The 22,789-nt window shown below is 35.5% G+C and overlaps 1 protein-coding gene across 5 annotated transcripts in view; it reads right to left on the bottom strand.

Moving 5' to 3' along the window:
* PPFIA2 (PPFI scaffold protein A2) overlaps positions 1–22,789 on the bottom strand; it is a 471,655-nt gene that overhangs the window by 196,644 nt on the left and 252,222 nt on the right. The window lies entirely within an intron of this gene.

The raw sequence follows: 22,789 nt of genomic DNA, 5'->3' as shown, positions 1-22,789 counted from the left end.
TTCAGAAAATGATATTCCATGATATTTAGCATTCATATTTTTTAATAATATGCTGCTTAGGTGAGTGTATAAAATATATTTCAAAATGTATCAGATATATCATATTGTAGTTAACATTAGTATGAGAATATACTCATAATATATAGAGAATGATTTAAATTTGGCTAACTTTGTGAACAACTCCAAAAATCTCACACTTTCATCCCTGTTCAGCAATGTTCAGAGTTCAATCATCAAAATACACACACAAAACAAAACAAAAACCATTACTAATACCAACAAAAATTCTACTAAACGTTATGATATATAGAGATTAAGATGTTCATTTATATGTTAACAAAATGAAGAAAGAGAATGTACCTCTTACAAAATGATAAATATCTATTAATAACATCATCCAGCAAATTATTAATTTATACATTATTCAGTTCTTCCCTCTGAAGCATAAGCTCCACATGAACTGGACTTTGTCTAGACTTCATTGTCACACTTTCAATGTCTAAGACATAGCAGGTACTCAGTTTTCATTTCAATAAAAAAAACTGACGGTTCTGGAGTAAGCCTCTCTCCGCATGACAAATGACACTTTGGAGGAATCTTCAATGGCTTCGCCAAAATGGGATCAGAGATCATATGATCTGTGTATTTTTACCATGAGGCAGAGAGTTCAGACACAGTAAAGATTACTTAAAAATAAAACCGAGAAAATTTAATTATTTGGCTACTCCAACATGTAAGCAAATATTATTTTAAAATAATTTTGAAAGGTAGTAAACAGATCCATGTTATCATTACAATTATCATTAAGTTATTTAAAAGTGATTCGCAGTAATACAACTGAGAATTGTCAAACGTTTGTCAAATATTTAAATATTTGTCAAAATAGCTCTGTGCTAAGAAGTCACTGTCAGAGGATCTAACATAAAAATGAAAATCAGTTTTGGTTAACCTAACCTCTCTCAAGGCAAATATAGTCAAAAGTAAGTGAATATGATGATTACGCAAAGCTGGAAAAGGTTTAAGGTTTATATTTTTGCTTGCTTCAAACCACTTATTTTGCTGTTTCCCTCTGAGTGGCTTTAGCCCAAGTGGGTACTTCAAAGACCTCGGAGTGGTCTAAGTAGACTTAGAGCTTAGAATCAAGATGAAAGAGTTCACTGTTACACTTAGGCTAGCATTACATATAACTGTTTTCTCCCCTGATTGCTGCCTGCTTGAATGTTGTTGATAGTCTCTGAATATATTATTTAAGTGGAGAATGGAAATAAGCAACAAGTAGAAAATAATAAATATTTCCATAAAAAACAAAACTTTATAAGAACAGCATAATTGGGGCGCCTGAGTGGCTCAGTCAGTTAAGTGTTCAACTTTGTCTCAGATCATGATCTCGCAGTTCGTGAGTTCAACTCCCGTGTCAGGCTGTGCTGACAGCTGAGAGCCTGGAGCCTACTTTGGATTCTGTGTCTCCCTCTCTCTCTGACCCTCCCCTGCTCATGATCTGTTTCTCTCTCTCTCTCTCTCTCTCAAAAAATAAACCTTAAAAATTTTTTAAAAAAGCATAATTTTGATGGAGAAAAAAGAAAGTCACAATTTTATATTATATATTGCTAACGTATAGATATTTAAAAGTAATCTTTATGGATATTTCTAGACAAAACATAAATGAAACTTAAAAATAACTTCATATCAGTTTTAGAAATATATATTTATCTTTCTAGAGATTTAGCTTCCTATGTACAGAAAGACAAAATATCAGAAAGAAGTATTTTAGAATTTTAACATGATATATTTCCAGGTGGTAAAAAAATAAGTAAGGTTTTTTGTTTTTTTTTTTTTGCTTCCTCCTATGTATTTTTATCATCAAAACTCTCTACAATGAAGAAATGTGCTTTTATGATTAGAGAACAGAGAAAAACACAAATCTATAAATGTACTGAAGCAATCATGTATTCAAAACCAAGGACAGTAATTGGGTAAGATGTTATTGGTGATTGATGACTTTGGATTTATTTGTTATCATGGAACGTAATCTGAGCAAGCTCTTTGGTGACTCCAGGTATTAAGATTAATTTTAAATTTATTAACTTCCTAGCAAATTTCAGGCACTACTTTGACATTCCTTATTTCTTCTTGTTCTCTAAGTAACCAATCGGGTAGTCTCATTCCCATTTAAGGGCTGAGAGAACTGAAATACTAAGACTGAAATCCAAGTTCTTGAAGATCACAACCCATAGAAAGAGGGTTAGACTGTGAACATAGTTTTTCAGACCACCTGTCTAGTGCTTTTCCACTGTATCTCTTGACCCTAGCTGTTAGTCAGGCTTATATGATTCATATTTGAAGTGCATTTATCAGTATTTTCCCCTTATATGAATAATTAGATAACCATTACTTAAAATTATCCTTCTTACTTAGTCCAAAGGGAGTATGGGGAACTAGGAGGCCCAAGGCAAAGTATACCTTCCGTGTAGAGTAACAAGAATTTAACAAGCGCATCCTGGGATTGCAATAGATGCTGACACCTCATATAGAGTTAATCATCAAATGTTTTTATACTTTTCCTCTGACGTTTCCTCTGTACCAACTTCTCCATCCTTACTGTGAAAATGAACTGAGTTTTATATATCTTTTATGAGATAATAATGACACCAAAAATGATTAACATTGACTCAGCCTTTACAATATACCAGGTAATCTGCCAATCAATTTATATTATCTCATTAATCATAATATAACTCTGTAACAAAATGCTAGAATGTCACTAAATAAAAGTAAACATTCATATGCAATCTAGCAATCCCACTCCTTTGCATTTACCCAAAGGAGTAAAAAAAAAATATGTCCACACAAAAATATGCACATAATTATTTACAAGAGCTTTATTTATAATTGCTAAAACTTTGAAAGCAACCAAGATGCTTTTCAATAGGTGAATGAATAAACTTTGGTACATTCAGACAATAGAATATTATTCAATTCTAAAAAGAAATGAACTGGGGTGCCTGGGTGGCTCAGTTGGTTAAGCGTCCAACTTCGGCTCAGGTCATAATCTCGTGGTTCGAGGGTTCGAGCGCTGCATCGGGCTCTGTGCTGACAGCCAGCTCAGAGTCTGGAGACTGTTTCATATTCTGTGTCTCCCTCTCTCTCTCTCTGACCCCCCCTGCTCGCTCACTCTCTCTCTTTCTCTCTCTCTCTCTCAGAAATAAATAAAAACATTAAAAATTAAAAAAAAAAAGAAATGAGCTATCAAGACAGGAAAAGACATGGAGGAAACTTAAATGCATGCTACTAAGTGAAAGAAGCCATTCTGAAAAGGCTATGTACTTATTGTATGTTTTCAACTATATGACAAAAGCGAAACTGTGGAGATCAGTGAATGGAGGGGTTGGGGAAGAGGGATGAATAGATGGAGCCCAGAGGATTTTTAGGACAGTGATAATACTCTGTATGGAATAATGCTGAATACATGTCATTGTATATTTATCTAAACTCAGAATCCACAACACCAAGAGTGAACAATTACCAAAAGTAATGTAAACTGTGGACTTTGGGTGATAATGATGTCTTACTGTATGTTCATCAGTTGTAATAGATGTAGCATTTTGACGGCGGGGGGGTGGTGATAATAGGAGAGGCTGTTCATGTGTGGAGGTAGAGGGCACATGGGAAATCTCCATAACTTCCCCTAAATTTTGCTAGGAACCTAAACCTGCTCTAAGAATATGCAGTCTTAAAAACAAATCTCACCGAGGCCTAGTGAAATTAAGAAATTTGCTCTATCTTAGAGAGTCAGTCAGTGGTATAGGTGATAACTTGTTTGTTTTTTCCTGCTGATCTAATTTGTCCTTCTTTCAGAATTTGGAAAAAATTTTCTTTCTCAGGCTCACAAAACTTCTCAGAGCTTCCTACTTTCAAACACACCAAATGTAAACAGACTTTAACTTTTAAAGTTCAAACACTCTAAAACATGGCCCTTTCATAATTAATTCACTTTGTCATTGAACAATAAGCAATTACCCTTTTGGGTAGGAGACATTTTGCTCTGCCCTGAGATTAGCATTTCATATGAATTATTTAATCTCTTCCTTAGTTTTTCAGATGAGGATGCTGAAGCTTATCATGGATGAATAACTCGCTCAAGGTCATACATCTACAAATAATCCACCCTGATTCCAAAACTCTTTAATTTCTGCAACACTGCTTTCTTTGGGCTTAAAATGAAAATTCATCAAATGTCTTAATAGTTCCAATTGATACAGGCTTATCACCCTTCTTATCCATTCACCCATACAACATTTATTGGGCACCGACTATATTTCAGACACACTCCTAGGTGCAGAAGATATAGAGATAACATTGTGGCTGCGCTTGACCTCATAGGTCTTTCAGAATTCACATCTGAGGGACATTAGGGATTTTCATCACTCAAAACCCATCACTAAAGTTACACACACTTATTAATGTTAGTCTTCGTTCTTAGAGACACTATTGATTTACAGGTGACTCTGAACCTGTAAAGTCTCCTTCTTCGAAGGTCTGTCTTCTGCATCAAACACAGATTTTTCTTTCTTTTTTCTGTTTCCACCTTTCCATTTCCTCATCTCTCCTTTTCTATTTCTTTCTTTCACATACAATCTCTTAAACATGCTCTTCCTATACTCCTTATATTTCCTTACACTCTTCCATATCCTCCCTGCTTAATTTATTTTTAAATTAGCAGTATGCATTGTTTTTTTAATATAATTTATTGTCAAATTGGCTTCCATACAACACCCAGTGCTCATCTCAACAAGTGCCCTCCTCCATTCCCATCACCCATTTTCCCCTCTCCTCCACCCCCCATCAACTCTCAGTTTGTTCTCTGTATTTAAGAGTTTCTTATGGTTTGCCTCCCTCTCTCTCTGTTTGTAACTTTTACCCCCATCCACTCCCCCAGAAGTATGCACTGTTAATGTTCTACAGTACCTTGTCCAAAATCGATCAATGCATTTACTAAATTGTTTTTAAAATAATTGAATTATGTGGTCATCTCCTGTAAGTAACAGTATGATCCTTCAATAAATACAAGGTTGTTATCTTGTTTATTTTTATATTTTTAGGATTTAGCATAGTTCCTGACAAATTATACACACTGACTCTTTGCTTTTAGAATAATTGGATGGATCACTTTTGCTAATTTTTTTGACTATAATAGCAAAACAACTTTTAAAGGATCTGAGTGAGATCTTTAGGATCTGCACAACATATAACATATACTATATCCTTTTTACTTTGTAGCAGTTGTTTGTCTACAGTTGAAATATTATGCTGTAGACATTTCTAATGTTTAATGCCTCTCTGAGAGAGACAGAGACACAGCTCAAGCAGGGGAGGAACAAAAGAGAGAGAGACACAGAATCCAAAGCAGGCTCCAGGCTCTGAGCTGTGTGCACAGAGCCCAACATGGGGCTCAAACTCAGGAACTGTGAGATCATACCTGAGCAGAAGTCAGACACCCAATCGACTGAGTCACCCAGGCACCCCTCTTCATTGATTACATAATATTGTATTATTCGTTCTTAGAAAAAAATAGATATTTAATCCATGTTACTTCTCTAGTCTATTGTTTCCCAAACTATAGTCTATAGAACTGTATTTCTATAAGATTCTGAGAAAAAAAATCCATAGTCAAATGAATTTAGGAAATGATGTATGTTATATACATATTTGCTATTGGAACTACACTATGGGCATCAGATATTAGAGATTCTGAGGAAAGTTTGTTCTGTGGTCAAGAATTGGGAACAACCTGGATTTAAACCTATAGAAAATGGGTGAATTAAATATAGTAAATGTACATGATGCAATACTGTACAAAGGGCAGAATAAATAGGCTACATCTTTGTATAGCAACATGGAACAATTTCAAAAATATAATTTTGAGTGAAAAAGGTGAGAAACAGAACACAATGTTTAACAGAGTATTTTCAGAAGCTGAGGACAGCAAAGATAAATGTTAGAAGAAAACTTCATTCACACTTCACTGTTTCTGAATTCAAAGGAGTCTATAGGAAGAGCTCAGTTTGCTTTGAGTCACTGAGACAAGACTAGTAGATTCGTTACCAACCATAGGCCATTTTCAACAACCTTAAAGACCAATCATTTGGTTTCCCAACCATAGTCTGCCAAAATTCCTACTTCTCCCCCGGACCAAAATGACTTTCTCTACTCTGTTTCTTGTAATTTTAAAGAGCGGTCAGGACACAAAGTGCCATGTAAGTACCCTCAAACCAAAGGGAATGTACTGTTCTTTCTTAACACATACTCATGCATCTAATACACACACACAAACTCACATACACATTTCTACGAGCATTCCCTATATACTGACACTATGCTAAATGCTAGGTAGATGACAATAAAGAAAGCAAGTTAAAATGTAACTTCTCCCCAGTAAAAAATGGGAGAAGATATTTGCAAATGACATACTTGATAATGGGTTAGTGTCCAAAATATATAAAGAAATTATAAAACTCAACACCCAAAAGACAAGCAATCCAATTGAAATGGGCAGAAGACGTAAAAAGACATTTCTCCAAAGAAGACGTACAGATGCTCAACATCACTTGTCATCAAGGAAACACAAATCAAAACCACAATGAGATATTCTCACACCTGTCAGAATGGCTAAAATTAAAAAGTCAAGAAAAAACAAATGTTGGTGAGAATGTGGAGAAAAAGGAACCCTTGTGCTATTGGCGGAAAAGCAAACTGGTGCAGCTCCTTTTTTGAGTTCTTCAAAAAATCAAAAATAGAACTATCCTACAATCCAGTATCACACTACTGGGTATTCACCCAGAGAATACAAAAACACTAATTTGAAGCGTTATATGCATTGCTATGTTTACTGCAGCATTATTTACAAAGTCAAACTATGGAAGGAGCCGAGTGTTCATTGATAGATGAATGGAAAAGAAGTTGTGGTAGATATAGATATAGATATAAAACACAGCCATAAAAAAGAATGAACTCTTCCCATTTGCAACAACATGGGTGGTGCTGGAAAGTATAATGCTAACCAAAAGAAGCCAATTAGAGAAAGACAAGTACCATATGATTTGACTCTCATGTGGAATTTAAGAAACAAAACAGTGAACAAAGGGAAAAAAAAGAGTGACCAACCAAAATACAGACTCTTAATTATAGAGAACAAACCAGATGGTTACCAGAGGGCAGATGGGGGGTGGGGGGATAGGTGAAATAGATGAAGAGGATTAAGACTACACTTAGCTTCATGAGCACTGAGTAATATATGCAACTGTGGAATCACTATATTGTACACTTGAAACTAATGTAACACTGTGAGTTAAAGGCATTGGAATTTAAATAAATAAATAAAGCAAGCCAGGTATGTAACTGTAAAAAAATATGTTTTTTTTTCTGTTACACACACACACAAACACACACTCTCACACAGAGAGAGAGAGAGAGATAGGATTTTTTACTTGTTAGTTTCTTGAAAAATTGAAAGTATCATTTCTTATACAAAAACACAAGTCATCTAATCTCTGTATACCCCTAATCATAATTTATAAGTCTCATAAACTGTAGAAATGTAAGGTAGTCTATTTCAGCTGAGTTGCTAGTCATACCTTATTTCTCCTCTGCCCACATCATCTTCTTAAACTGTTATTTCTTGAGCACTTTATTATAGGCTTGGGATGTTCTTAGGAACTTTAAATCTGTTATATCATCTATTCATCAAGGCAGTCTTATTCTTCCCTGAACACAGATGAGAACTTGATTAAAAGAGATTAACTAACTCTAGCAAGGTCTATGCTAGTATATGGCAAAGCCCAGACCTGTCAGATTCCCAGAGCAGAGGTAACCGGCCTTTGTATCTTAAAAGTGGTTGTGCCTGTGCTTGCTGGCATCAGAGCTAAGAATGAACTTGAGAAATTCAAGTGTCTGAGCTGCTAATATTTGAAATAATAGCCTTTAGGTCAGTGAGTTGTTCTCAACTAGTTTCATACAAAGAAGCTTCTCTTGTTTTGGTTCCTGTATGTGTTTTCTCAAAGCGAAAACTACAAGGGCAAATACAGATTCACTCAGTTCTTATGTCTAATTATGTTCTATAGGAGTAACCTGGAGAGAAGAGTGTTTAGATCAGAACTTCCTCTAGCCTTCATTCCTCTTCCTTTCTCTTCATGCCTCTTTTCACCTAGTAAATCCTCACAACCTATTAGGCTGTCTATCTTCAGAGAGATATAGAAATTTCTGCTTTCGTACTTGTTCATTTTAAAGTGCATTTTCTGTTATTTAATATTAAACGTAGGACTAAAATAGACCACTAACTTCCGTGATTCATTTCAGGACGGTGTGCTTACTCGAGGGCTTTATTTGGGAAAAATCTATCCAACTAAATGAAAGGCCTTGATTTAATAGGTGAATTCTCACCTAAAAAAGCAGGTCAGGAGAAGCTATGTGACAAGGAAATTGTCACATAGGGAAATTCAACCTTTTAATTTCAAGTCATTGACACCAGGCAGCAGTCTCCAGAGTAATCTCTGACAATCCATTCATCATAATTACAATTTTAACCCTCTTTACCTTCCAATTAAACCTGCATTCTCTACTCTTGGGCGCCACTTAATTAATTAACTGGCAATGGCCTTATTTCTGCAGTATATCTGAGTATGTACCGGCTGAAGAAGCCTAAGTGCAAAGGAGTCTAAGAGAAAAGAGAAAAAATAAAGGGTGAGCTGGAATTCAGCTTCACTAAGCACCACCAACAACCTCACCAACCACAAAAAAAGCATCTTTTAAGTTTATTCTCCATCCATCTAACATTTGTGCAAATCAAAAATAGCTCTGAGGAAAGCATATGGCACGGATGCATGCTGATTTGACCATCTAGCATTTAAATTAGACAAAATTAACGACTTCAAAATGTTTTTATAATGACTTCCTTAGGCCCTATCTCCAATTTACTATATTTTGGTGTCTTCTCTTCTGAAAATTGAAAATTCTTCTAGCAAATTTATTTGTAATACTCAGTGGAAAGGTTTGGATTTTAAATCTACATTTCTTTGGATATAACTGCACATAAATTTACATGTTATAAAGATACATATTTCCTTCCCTGCACCATAGGACATATTTTCTTGAACAAATTAATAGCAGAAATATTACATTGAAGATATCAAAGCAAAAAACCAAAAAGTGTCAATGGAGTCTTTACATTATATATATATAGAGAGAGAGAGAGGGAAAGAGAGACACAGAAAGAGAGGGAGAGAGTCTGTAGATTTTCAGTTTGAAAATAAAAAAGCATTTGTTTTATAGAAATTTATATCCCATCTCTCTTTCTCTCTCACCCCACCGTATGTATATATACACATATTTTGCTATTATTGCCATGTTATGTTATGCAATCAAATGCAGTGTTAATGACCTCTGGTCTCTAACTGCCTCCTAGACTTGCATGAGCTCAGGAAAAGCTGTCACCCAAAATTACTGTGCGGAACAGCCATGTCTCATGGTCGGCCTTGGGCTAGATAGCTTGAAGGTAGACTCGACTGCATAACTAATATAATTTGACAGGCACAACTGGACTCTCAGAGGTTTCACAGAAATTGTTGAATAAGGCTGCCCAATTTAAAAGGAAAATGAGATTTAAACTCCATGCAAATAATATTTTGTGCTCCCTTGATTTTTACCTATCCATATTCCAACAAGAGAATGGTGTTGTCTTTTCCTTAAATCTGCATAGTAGAAAATTATGTTAATGTATTATGGTGACCTGAGAGATGTGAGTCTGTTTAAAATCAAGCACGCTGCAAAAGTCATTTTACGGTAGATGTAGACACAGGTACCAGTTAACTTTTGTTTTCAAAACTCTTCCAGTCAAGGAAACTGGAATCATCTAAAAAGTGGATGTTTATTGAAATCAAGCATAGGTGCTCAGGCAGGCTCGTGCTGTCTGATCATGAAGCCATATTCTCATCAAACCTCACTTACTACATTTCCACCGAAATGTTCCCATCTTCTATTCTATCTCTGCTCTGCTTTCTACGCTTTGTCAGTCTGTGTATAGAACTGCCCCTGGTATCAGATGCTCTTTAAAAGCAGCTGTTAGAAATGATTCAGTTTTGCTGTTGAATCCCAGAGGACAGGCAATGCTATCGTAGATTGGTTGGGCACATATTTAGAGGGAAGCACAGTTTTCAGTTTCCCCAAAATTAACTATTCTGTGCATTATGATTTCTGTGGACCTTAGGTACTTTTGCCTTTGTGGGGCCCTTCGTTGGGGTTAAAAGCTGTATTTTATGATTGTTTTGATATAAAGATTAATATAATCTAGACTGGACAATATTCATTTTTCCTTTTAATTTTAAAAGTAACTGCAACATTTGCATGTGCCCCTAAGAAAAGCGTGAACCTTAAGCAGTGCTTTTACATTGCCTAATGGGTAAATTGGCATTATACTCTGCCTACTCCTAGAAGTCATATGTGGCTTTCAGAGTGAAACAGAGCTAGGTTCATATCTGAGCCAATAATAGTGAATTTTTTAAGCCACAGTGGTCTGTCTAGGAAATGTAGGTAACAGTGTTTTCTTATTTGATGAGTGTCGGTAAAAATGAGCTCATTAGTCCATATAATCCAGTGGTTGTGTTCCTTCATATTTATCCAAAGGAACTGAAAATGTAGGTCTGCAAAAATCCTGACACGTGGATGTTTACACTAGCTTCACTCATAACTGCCAAAACCTGGAAGCAACCAAGGTGTCCTTCAATAGGTGAATGGATAAATAAATTGTGGTTCATCCAGACAATGGACTATTACTCAGTGGTAAACAGAAATGAGCTACTGAGCCATGAAACAACAAAGAGGAGCTTGAAATACATATTATTAAGTGAAAGGAAGCCATTCTGAACAGGTTATATACTGCATTATTCCAGCTATATGATATGCTGGAAAAGTTTAAACTATGAAGACATTAAAAAAACAAAACAAAAAAGAGCAGTTGCCAGGGGGTGAGTCAGAAGGCATTTGGGATGAATAGACAGTGTACAGAGGATCTTTAGGGCATGAAAATAACCTGTATTGTAATATAATGATAGATAGCATGTCATTATACATTCATCCAAATCTATAGAATATACTACACCAAGAGTGAACTGTAATGTAAATTATGGACTTGGATGATACCGATGTATCAATGTAGATTCATCAGCTGTAGAAAATTGTTGATGATGGAGGTGTCTATGCATGTGTTGGAGATACCTAGCAAATCTACGTACCTCTCTCTCAATTTTTCTGTGAATCCAAAACTGCCTTACAAAAATAAAATCTTAAAGTAAATAAATGAATAAAATAATAAGGTCAGTAATATAAATGTGACTACCATAGGTCCTGGTTACGATAAATGTCCAATTAATGATATACATTCTGTAAGTTTTGAGCTATGTGTAGTTATCCTACATACACTTTAATTTTCTTCTAAGACCTTGTTTTCCATATTAGGATATTATATTTAATTATATGCTTTAAAAAATCATGGATTTTTTTTCCCATTCATGGCAACTGAAATGCAACTCAAGAGTCACATAACTGACTTCAATAAATCAGTTAAATAAATTTCAGTGAGATTCTTATTCCCCCCACACACATGTACTTTTCTTTTGGAAGATCCTAATAATAAATCAGGGACAGCAGGAATGCTCTCAAGAGGAACAATAAAGAGAGGATCTCTGTTCTCTTATGCACAATATTAATGTCTATAAAGATAGAAACTGTGAGGACATTCTCTGGACATCATAAAACTGTTCTTAAAAGCCTCCTAAAATGCATGTGACCTTATCTGCTCTGATGCCCTGCACACCTCACTGTATCTTTTGGTCCTCCCCTGGGGCTTACACAACTCTTAAGATGTGAAATTACAAATGTGAAATTACAGGATAATACATACTTGAGGGGCTTTCCGTGGACCCCTGTGTCGGTTGCTATGAGATGTTGTCTGAGAGCAGCCCAGCTGCCTACAGGTCTGGCTGGAACCCAGGGTTACAGCCTAAAGCCTTTTATAGACTGCCTGACTCAGGGGTGTGGGATGGACCACACTGAATGAAGATCCCTTCCTCTTGGGTTTTGGCTCTAAGTCTGACTGGCTTTCCAAATCCTATCTTTGAGTTGCTTCTCTAACTTGCAAATCCTGTTGTCCCTCTGCATCTTATTACTGAAATTACAAGGACAGACACACTCAATGGCCTAGAACCACAACAGAAAGTTTACACACTCCAGGAATCCTTTTACTTTAAACCTGTTCCGGCTCCCTCTTGTACTTTTCCCCAAACAGAAATAGCCCTTGGGCCCTGGTTTTATTCTATCAGATATATGAAAAAAGAACCAAGCCTTTTAGTTCTGTAACCCCATTAATGAGCTTGTCCTTGGGCTTGACTCATTTTATGGAAAGAGAAGGAATGAATCTTTTATCCAAACCAATGTCCAAAAGATATTGTTGCTTATTTGATGCTTGACAATAATTTGAAAATTTATTAAAACTCAACATTCTAAGCACCTTAGTAAAATCACCTGGCCCAGTAAGCATCATAGCTAAAGCATGTCAGGGCTGAGTCATTGCCAACCGACAACCCTGTTGGCAGGAAAAGCCAATTTTCAACAGCTCTAACAGTGTAAAGCAGGAGGCATGTTTGACAAGATGCTGCGTATTAATTTAAAAGGCTTTAGCATCTGGTTAGGTAACACCTGCTGTGGCGAACACTCCCAGGCACACAAAATAGCATTCAAGCTGAATATTTAAATCTCCTCACAGAGCCCAACAAAGCTCCAACTCTAAAGAAAACAAAACTAAATCATGTCTCTAGTCAACAGAGTTATAATTATATAGCCAAAAATATTTGGGCTATGACATTGTTTGCTCTCCACCAAGTTAAAATGCTCTAGTGGGTGCCCTAGAAGTTATAAAGGATATTAAAACATATTGTCCTTCTTTGGAGACTTTTACTGTATGCAGCATTTAGAAGAATACAGCTCAGAGAATAATACTTTGTGTCCTATTATGTTGTATTAACATAAAAGTAGGCAGAATTTGTCAGTGAGAAGGGGGAGGGGATGGCAGCATAAAAACAGAGGAAAACAAGCCACAGAAAAGAAAGAGCTGGCAAGGATCTTCTAAGCATACTGCCTCTGAAAGGGAGTCAAGGCTCAGGGGTTAGAGTCATGTGAGAATAAGGGTAAAGACAAGCATATGTGTGTTCTGGAATTATCAGGACACACTCACATGACATGGTGCCATTAAATGTTCAAATCATGTAACATGCTCTGAGCCCACGGCCACCAAGAAATAGTCTTAGACTAACTGAGTTTTCTGTGCAGTTTCCTGCAGAGAAGAGACTTGCCCTTGTTGGCCTAGTGTGGAGACCAGGTCTGCTTGACGATTCTATTTCTTACTGCATATTGATTAATTAACACTTTGATCATTTCTTTATTGACCCCATAAAATATTACTGAATGCCTAATATGGAGGAGGTCCTGCAATCATTTCAGACCTTATAATGTGTCCAGCGGAGAAAAAGACATAGTAAATAAAGGTAGATGAAGCAAGTACAAGACAATGTGAGAAATGCTGTATTAGGGGGTGAATCCAGGTGCTCAGCATCCACAGCCACACATCAACCACACCCTGCAGGAAGTATGGTATGGAGGGAACATCTGAGATGATATGTGAAAAATGAGTAAGAATTAGGCAGGCAAAATGTATGTTGAGTAAAATATTTTCCAGATCAAAAAAAACACCATGAACAACTTCGTAAAGCCAAAGCAAACAAAGAAACAAAACACTTAAGTACATGAAAACTGTAATACTCTTGGAACAAACCATAGGGTTAAACCATAGTCTTGGACTAGGCAATGGTTTCTGAGATAGGACACTAAAAGCTCAAGCAACAAAAGAAAAATAGATAAAATGGGTACCATTTGCTATGGCCTGACCTGTGTCCCCCCAAATTCATATTTAAGTCCTATTCCCCAATGTGATCATATCTGGAAATGGGAACTTTGGGAAATAATTAAGTTGAGATGAGGTGAGGTAGAGGGTGAGCGTCTCAGGATGAGATTTCTGCCCTTATATGCAGAGGAAGAGACACCAGAGCTCTCTCTCTAGGATGTGAGGACACAGACAGAAAGCAGCATTGTGCAAGTCAGGAAGAGAACTTAAACTATGCTGGCATCCTGAACTCAGATTTCCAGCCTCCAGAACTGTGAGAAATAAATTAGTTTCAGCTCAAGCTGACATCATCAAAATTTTGACACCATAAAAAGGAATAACTTTTGCACTGCAAATGAAGTCATCCAGAAAATGGAAAGATAACCCACAGAATGAGAGATTTTTTTTTTTGTAAATCATATATGTTATAATAAGAACTTGTTTCTAGAATATCTAGATAACTGTTACAACTCAATAACAAACAACAAATAACACAATTAAAGAATGAGAAAAAGGCTGAATAGACAGTTCCCCAAAGATCTACAAATGGCCAGTGAGCAAATGAAAAGATACTCAACATAATTAGCCATCAGAGAAATACAAATTAAAACCACAACGGGATGCCACTTCACGCCCACTAGGATGCCTGTAATCAAAAAGATAAATAATAACAAGTGTTGGCAAGAATGTGGAGAAGCCTCAAACACTGCTAGTTGAAATGTAAAATGGTACAGCTGCTTTGAAGAAACAGGCTGGCAGTGTCTCAAGTGGTAAAACATAGTTACCATATGATTCAGCAATTTCTCTACTAAAGATACACTCAAGAAAATGAAAAACATATGTCCACACAGAAACTTAAACATGGATGTTCATAGCAGCATTATTCATTATAGTAAAAAGTGGAAACAACCCAAACGTCCAACAGTTGAAGAATGGATGTGGAAAATGTAATATATCATAAAATGGAATATTATACAGAAATAAAAAGAATCCTGATACATGCTATAACATGAATACTCCTTGAAAATGTTATTCTAAATTAAAGAAGTCAGCCCCAAGGGACCATGTACTGTATAATTCAATTAACATGAAATGTTCAAAACAGGCAAATATATAGAAACCAGGCAGTAAGGTGACTGGGGAGGGTGATCATTAAGAAAGGCAGGATTTCTTTTGGAGGTAATGAAAATGTTCTAAAATTGACTGGGGAGATGGATGCTCAACTCTGTGAATCTCGCAAAAGCCAATGAATTGTACTTTAAGTGGGTTAATTACAATTCATATCACATTTCTTGTGCTTCACTTTATTGCATTTCACAGAAGATTGTGTTTTTTACAAATTGAAGGCCTGTGGTAACTCTGAGTGAGTTAGTGCCACTTTTCAAAAAGCATTTTGTCACTTTGTATCTCTGTGTCACGTTTTGGCAATTCTCCCAAAATTTCAAATTTTTTCGTTATTATTATATTTGTTATAGTGATCTATGATCAGTGATTATGACTCCCTGAAAGCTCAGCTGATGGTTAGTATTTTTTACCCATAAAGTATTTTTTTTAATAGTTTNAACATATGGTATTTGTCCTTCTCTGCCTGACTTATTTCGCTCAGCATAACACCCTCAAGGTCCATCCATGTTGCTACACATGGCCAGATTTCATTGTTTCTCATTGCCATGTAGCAGCACTCTCAACAATAGCTAAAACATGGAAAGAGCCTATACAGTATTTTTTTTTAATGTTTTATTTATTTCTAGGAGAGAGAGAGAGAGAGAGACAGCGTGAGCAGGGGAGGGTCAGAGAGAGAGGGAGACACAGACCGAAACAGGCTCCAGGCTCTGAGCTGGCAGCCAGCACAGAGCCCGACGCGGGGCTCGAACCCATGAACCGCGAGATCATGACCTAAGCGAAAGTCGGACGCTTAACCGACTAAGCCACCCAGGCGCCCCATACAGTATTTTAAATTAAAGTATGTACACTGTTTTCTTATGGAAATGATGTGGAAATGTTGGGGTTCAGAGCGAATGGTCAAGAAAGAGTTCTTGAGATATTTTTGGTGCAAAAAGTTCATTTTATTCATGCACCAGGACAGGACTTGTCGGCAAAAAAAGCTCCACTGGAGGTTGACTGGTGACTGATTATATAGTTTCTCTCTCTCTTTTTTATTTTTTTAGTTTTTTTTTTTTATGTTTATTTTTAAGAGAGAGGGCCAGTGGGAGAGAGACAGAGAGGGAGACAGAGATAGAGAATTCCAAGCAGGCTGTGCACTGTCAGCGCAGAGTCCAACATGGGGTTTGAACCCATAAATCATGAGATCATGACCTGAGCCCAAATCAAGAGCCAGGTACTTAACCGACTGAGCCACCCAGGTGCTCAGATTATATACTTTCAAGTTGGGAGAGGGCTAGGGATAGAATAAGTCTCTAAGGAATTTGGGAAACAAGGTCTCTAGGACCTTGGGGGACTAACTATTGTTAGAAAAAGGTCATTACTGTCTAATAAAGCTTTACTCATGAGACCCTTCATATATATATATATATGCCATATGCTTGAAGGATGATTGCTAACATATATCTTGGAGGTTGGGGGATAGAGATAAAGGAAGTTTCCAAAGGAATTTCTGTAAGTTAAAGTAGACACACAAGATCCTGGAGGTCTGGATAATGTTAAGCTAAGATTGCCTCTTGCCCTTAGCAAAGTATTAACATCAAGGCTGCTGAATTCTTAGAGGAAGGTCACTCTGCCTATTTCAAGGATTTGTTAATGGGCTGTAAGAAGCAAGGACATTTAATTTTTTCTTTTCCCTTTTTTCCCCATATTAATGTACATTACATTATAGTGCAAACAGGATGTTTATATGAACGGGCAAATGAAAAAAACTTCATTTGACTCACTTTATTGCGATATTCGCTTAATTGTAAGTGGACTGGAACCAAACTCACAGTATCTCCAAGTTATGCCTGTAAATGGTATGTGAATGATGTTTCAATAAGACATTTTACAAAGTAGCAGTTCAGTTTGGCAGCAGTGGAGTTTAGCTATGCTTGCTATTTGTTTTGGTCTTTGATGAAGAAAATGGGAGCAACAGAAGGGATTTAAGCAGGTAAATGACATTATTAAATTCATCTTCCTTCATAGGAGTTTATCTGCCACTCACAGACATTGATAAAAAAGAAAACAACACACAAATTTCTAGACTTTCCCAGTGAAGGGCCAGATCCTTGTCCTTGCTACATTTATTAAGGTAATAACATTGTGGCACCCTCTTTTTAATAACCATTCAGTCTTCTTCTGGACACCTAATTCTTTCCATTTCAAAAGCATCTGCTTATTGTTGTTATTTGAAAATTTTCCATCCCTATCCTTTTGATCATCTTGGTATCCTTTCCCCAGCAACAAAAGATATTAAAAACAACACTTTACATAAGAAATATGCCATTGTTCCTTCTTTTCCCAGGGGACTTACTCTAATATCTAAATCTTTCTGGTCAGTAGAAGCAAAAAGGATCTCAGAATACTGCTTCCTTGGGAAGCATTTTGTAAGATACATTTTTCAAGAAGAACATACATGGAAAATCACTTACCTATATTCTTAACCTTTTCAACTGCTCATAAGAAATCTTTGGCAAAGACAGCCAAAGAAAATTTAGAAAATTAAGAAAAATTAAGAAAAATTCTTGACTTACCTTACATATCTTGTATATTGATATTTACTAAGTTATGAAATAAGTCCCATCAATTGCCACATAAATATACAGTGGATAAAATTGCATTTGGATAGTGAAATCTACAAGCAGCTACATAATTGATTATTACTATCTTACACCATCTTTCTATACCTATACTATACTATACAAACATACTAACAAATATATTATACTATATATAACAAATATATACTATACTAACTAACTCTATACTAACAAATATATTGATATTTCTATATCTAACTCTATACTAACTCTATACTAACAAATATATTGATATTTCTATATCAAATAAGCAGCCTGAGTATTGACACTATCCTCCCTTGCCTGAGACTACTTTAAATAATCACTATTTCTTTGAACAGCCTCATGATATTCCTCTTGATGCAACTTTAAGCAGAAGCTATTTACTAACCCAGACTGGTAACCAAGATGATGAATCCTATTTGCCATTCTGTTCTGGAATATACTTTCATTTTTATACCTTCAAAAAAATATAAATAAATAAAGGGGCACCTGGGTGGCTCAGTCAGTTAAGCGTCCGACTTCAGCTCAGGTCATGATCTCACGGTTCGAGGGTTCGAGCCCCACATCAGGCTCTGTGTTGACAGCTAGCTCAGAACCTGGAGCCTGTTTCAGATTCTGTATCTCCCTCTCTCTCTCTGACCCTGTTCATGCTGTCCCTCTCTCTCTCTCTCTCTCAGAAATAAATAAAACATTAAAAAAATAATAAAGTGTTTAAATTAATCCAAGTTAGAAGCTTCTATTACAGAAAGTTCTTCAACGGCAGAACAATGACTTAGATTATCATCATTTGCTTACATTATAAATTATGCAGAAAAATCAACATGGAAAAGCTATTTTATTTGACTGAGTGTCCATAATACTCTTTACTTGTTTTTTGTTTTGTTTTGTTTTTCTTTAAGTTAATGTTGCTTGAGAGAGTGAAAAATAGCTATGAGCCAAAGTATATATTCAGATGTTATTTCTTCCCAATTTTATTTTTTTGGTGTTAAAATAGTTTATTTAATAATATACTTTAAGAAAAAGAACATATTCTATGAGTGAGAATTTTACACAGGAAGAAGTCAGAGGAGTTATAACTTTTGGGGAAAAATATTATTAGCACTTCCATGTTGAGTTTTTACATTTTTTAAACAATCCCACACTTGTAAATATATACTCGCACCCAGTCCAACTGTGTAATAGTTTAATTGCTCTGAAATATACTGTCTTCTGATTATGTTCTTAAAAATCCTGTATATGGGGTGTCTGGGTGGCTCAGTCATTTGAGCATCTGATTCTTAATTTCAATTCGGGTGATGATCACAGGATCATGAGATTGAGCCCTGAATGGGGCTCCATGCTAAGCATGGAGCTTAAGATTCTCTCTCCCTCTCTCTCTCTCTCTCTCTCTCTCTTTCTCTCTCTCTCTCTCTCTGTTCCTCTGCCCCTCTCTCTCCCTCTCTCTTTCTCTCTCCCTCATTTCCTCATTCTCTAAAATACAAAATAAATAAAAATAAAAAATAAAAACCCTGTATCTATTCTGCACAAGTAAGCAAAACTCACTTAGTGTTTCTAAGCCTCTGCTTCCAGTGTATTAAAAAAAGCCTTCTAATTCGCTGTAAATTTGCTAATTTTGCTCTATTACTTTGAATAGATCACTCTTAGAATTTGTGTGGTTGTACATAGAGAAGGGAGACCCTGACTGAAGAATTTTGACAGATGCTGAAATGTAAGTAGTTCAGAACACAATGATACATAAAGCATAAAAATAAAATGGTCTTTTAAAATTAATGAGAATATTAGGAGAGTTATCTCTCATTTTAAATTACACATGCCACTCTTCATTTGACTTTGGTTAATCTAGAATCTAAATCTTCAGATCCCAGTAAGACAGAAACTAGAAGCTTTAATTCTAATCCAGTATAAAACTCTCCTCTTCTAGATGGTAAATGATGAGGGCCAGCACTAAGACTTCCTTGCCTCTGCAATATAGTAGGCTCCTCACACTGGACCTGTCATAGAAATCACATTTGTTAAATACAAACAATGGTAAGGTGTTCATATTTAGTAATGGCAACTTTAATGCAAGTTAATAAGCATTTTTAAGAAAAAAAAAAAGAACTAAAATTTTGTTTCTGATAAAGCTATTGAGGAATAAATTTTAAAATATGGTATACTAGTTTCATTCTTTTTATTTTATTTTATTTTTAAATGTTATTTATTATTTTGAGAGATAGAGAGGAAGCAGGGGAGGGGCAGAGAGAGAGGGAGACGGAGAACCCCAAGCAGATTCTGCATTGCCAGAGTGAAGCCCTACATGCGGCTCAAACCCATGAACTGCAAAGAACATGACCTGAGCCAAAACTGAGAGTCGGGCACTTAAGCAACTGAGCCACCCAGGTGCCTCTCATTCTTTTTAAAGTGTTATTCTTTAAATATTTTAAACTTATATTATATGCACTATAATTCCAATATTCAATATCCTTGAGAATAGAATTTGGTATTTATGGTTTCTTCTGATTCTAACACAAGGCAACTTAGTAATGCTCATGACTTAAAATGGTGATTGCAAACTCATATTTGGCTTACCTTAATCTGTGGGAATTCCATAAGGTCTGGTTGAAAGAACTTTCTTTAGTGAGAATATATTTCACCTTCTGCTAAGCACTATGAAGCGGGGACTACTTTAAGTTTAAATAATAAGTAAAAATATGAACTCCAACTCTTTTCAAGGGCAAGGCTGTGTTGTTAAGTTTGATTTTTATTGTGGTTTTTCTAAACCTTGTTTCCTAACTCAGCTTTATACTGATAGTCTTCCTGACATTTTTTTGCTGATGCTGGATTTTTTCTAAGCTACTCTGTCTCTAAGGGTATATCCATTACAGGTTCTGGATTTATAGGGGTTTAAGTATCAATTCTCTTTCTTCCTCCCATGCTCTCAATATACTCCATTGGTAAACCCACGTTTCTAGTTCAGATCAGCAAATATCTGCAGGTTGCTCTAGTCTTCAGAAAAAATCATACTGGTATTTCCATGTCCTTTTAGGTAGGCTTCTGTACTGGGAAGCTCTTTCAGACTTCTGTATTTACTACATTGGCAAAAAGTAGAAGTTGAACATGATAATATATTTATAGATGTTTTATTAAATGAGAAATCCAAATCACCATTTATTAATTATTCAATATTTTTAAAATGACTGTAACATGTCAAAATTGTGCTGACATCACAAAGATGGATAAAATAGATTCTGGCTTCTAAATTCTGCTTACAGTCTAAGGAGGTAACAGATATGTTCCAGATATATTGTGATATATATTATATTGTGATAAAAATTGAAAATTAGGGATACCTGAGTGGCTCAGTTGGTTAAGTGTCTGACTCTTGATTTCAGCTCAGGTTGTGATCCCACACTTGGTGAGATGGAGCTCCTAAGCACAAAGCCTGCTTAGGATTCTCTCATTCCTTCTCTCTCTGTCCCTTCCCTCCTCCGCTATCTCTCCCCCCCTCAAAATAAATAAACATTAAAAAAAAGATTTTTTTTCTCTCTTCCTCTGCCCTCTCCCTTGCTTATACTCTCTCTCCAAATAAAAAAATAAAGTTATTCCATAAAGTAGAGATGAAATTTTTCTTTAATTCAACTGTATATCATAAAAACTTATTTAGAACCTTCATTCATCATTGCTGGTGGGACTGAAAAATGGTGCATTCACTTTGGAAAACAGGTTGGTACTTCCTCAAAATGTTGAATACAGAGTTACCACATATCCCAGAAATTCCATTCCTACTTATATACCCAGGAAAACAAACCCACATGTGTACACAAAAAAAAAGTATATGATTGTTCACAGCAGAATAATTCATAATTGCCAAAAAAATGAAAACAAACCAAATGTTCATCAACTAATGAACAGATAAAATTTTATCAACTGAATAACAGATCTATATAATGGGATATTTACCAGTAAAAGGAAATGAAGTATACTGAAATATACTGCTACACAGATGAATCTTGAAAATATGATAAGTGAAATAAGTCAGTCACAAAACACCACCTATTGTGTGATTTCAATTAAGTGAAATGTCCACAATAGACACAGTAGTAGACCAAGAAAATAGTTTAATAATTGGCAGTGGCTTGTAGAAGGGGGAATAGAAAACAATTATTCATGAATACATGGTTTTGGGGGGGAAGGGTAATAAACCTGTTCTAAAATTAGATAGTCAGAAAGGTTGTAAAATTCTGTGAATCTGCTAAATTCTGCTAAATTTACTCTTCTCTTCAAAGAGTAAATTTTATGGTATGTAGATTATGGTACATAAAGTTGCTATTAAAAACTATAAGGGAAATAACGTTATACAAAACATTTAGAAATCAAAATGGAAAAGGACTTTCATAGAACATAGTTTTCCAGTTTCTGAAATCTAGTATTTTCAGTTCTATAGGATATAGATTTCAAGTTTAATTAAATTCCTTTTTGGACACTTGGGAATTTATAATATGATAAATGCAATCACTTCAAAGTACTTTACAAAATTATTACTCCCTGCTTTTTCTTTTTCTTCCTTCCTTCCTTCCTTCCTTCCTTCCTTCCTTCCTTCCTTCCTTCCTTCCTTCTTCTTTTTCTTCTTCTTCTTCTTCTTCTTCTTCTTCTTCTTCTTCTTCTTCCTTTTTTTTTTTTGTTTGGTGAATACAAAAATAAAGTAGTTCTTTCCCTTGTGCAGAAAATTGAAGTATCTCTAGGGGAAGAATCATTTTTAAATGACCTACTCTTTCATTTGTGGTATTACATTCTTAAAGAACATTAAAAAAGAAATGTGGTACTGTCTGGGTAAACGCTATTTCCTCATTAATAATTCCATTATATTCTAGTTATTTTAGTTTTTAAATAAGCCCAAATAAAAGCCTTGAAATATAATTAGGTTAAAAGTCAAAAGCTCCTGAGATAGGCAATGGATAAATTAAAAAAATTCGTTTGCAGTGTTTTAAGCCCAGCTCTCTACCAAACATGTTTAAATAAGATGTAGTTTCAAGTGATGTTGATTATCTGGTGGGGAAAACAAAGCCAATGAATAGTTATAGGACAGGGCCTTATGATA

This window comes from Crocuta crocuta, unplaced genomic scaffold (assembly GCF_008692635.1).
Source record: "Crocuta crocuta isolate KB4526 unplaced genomic scaffold, BGI_CrCroc_1.0 scaffold317, whole genome shotgun sequence".
Taxonomy (NCBI): Eukaryota; Metazoa; Chordata; class Mammalia; order Carnivora; family Hyaenidae; genus Crocuta; species Crocuta crocuta.
Note: the sequence above shows the minus strand (reverse complement) of the source record. Positions and strands in the feature narration are given on the sequence as shown.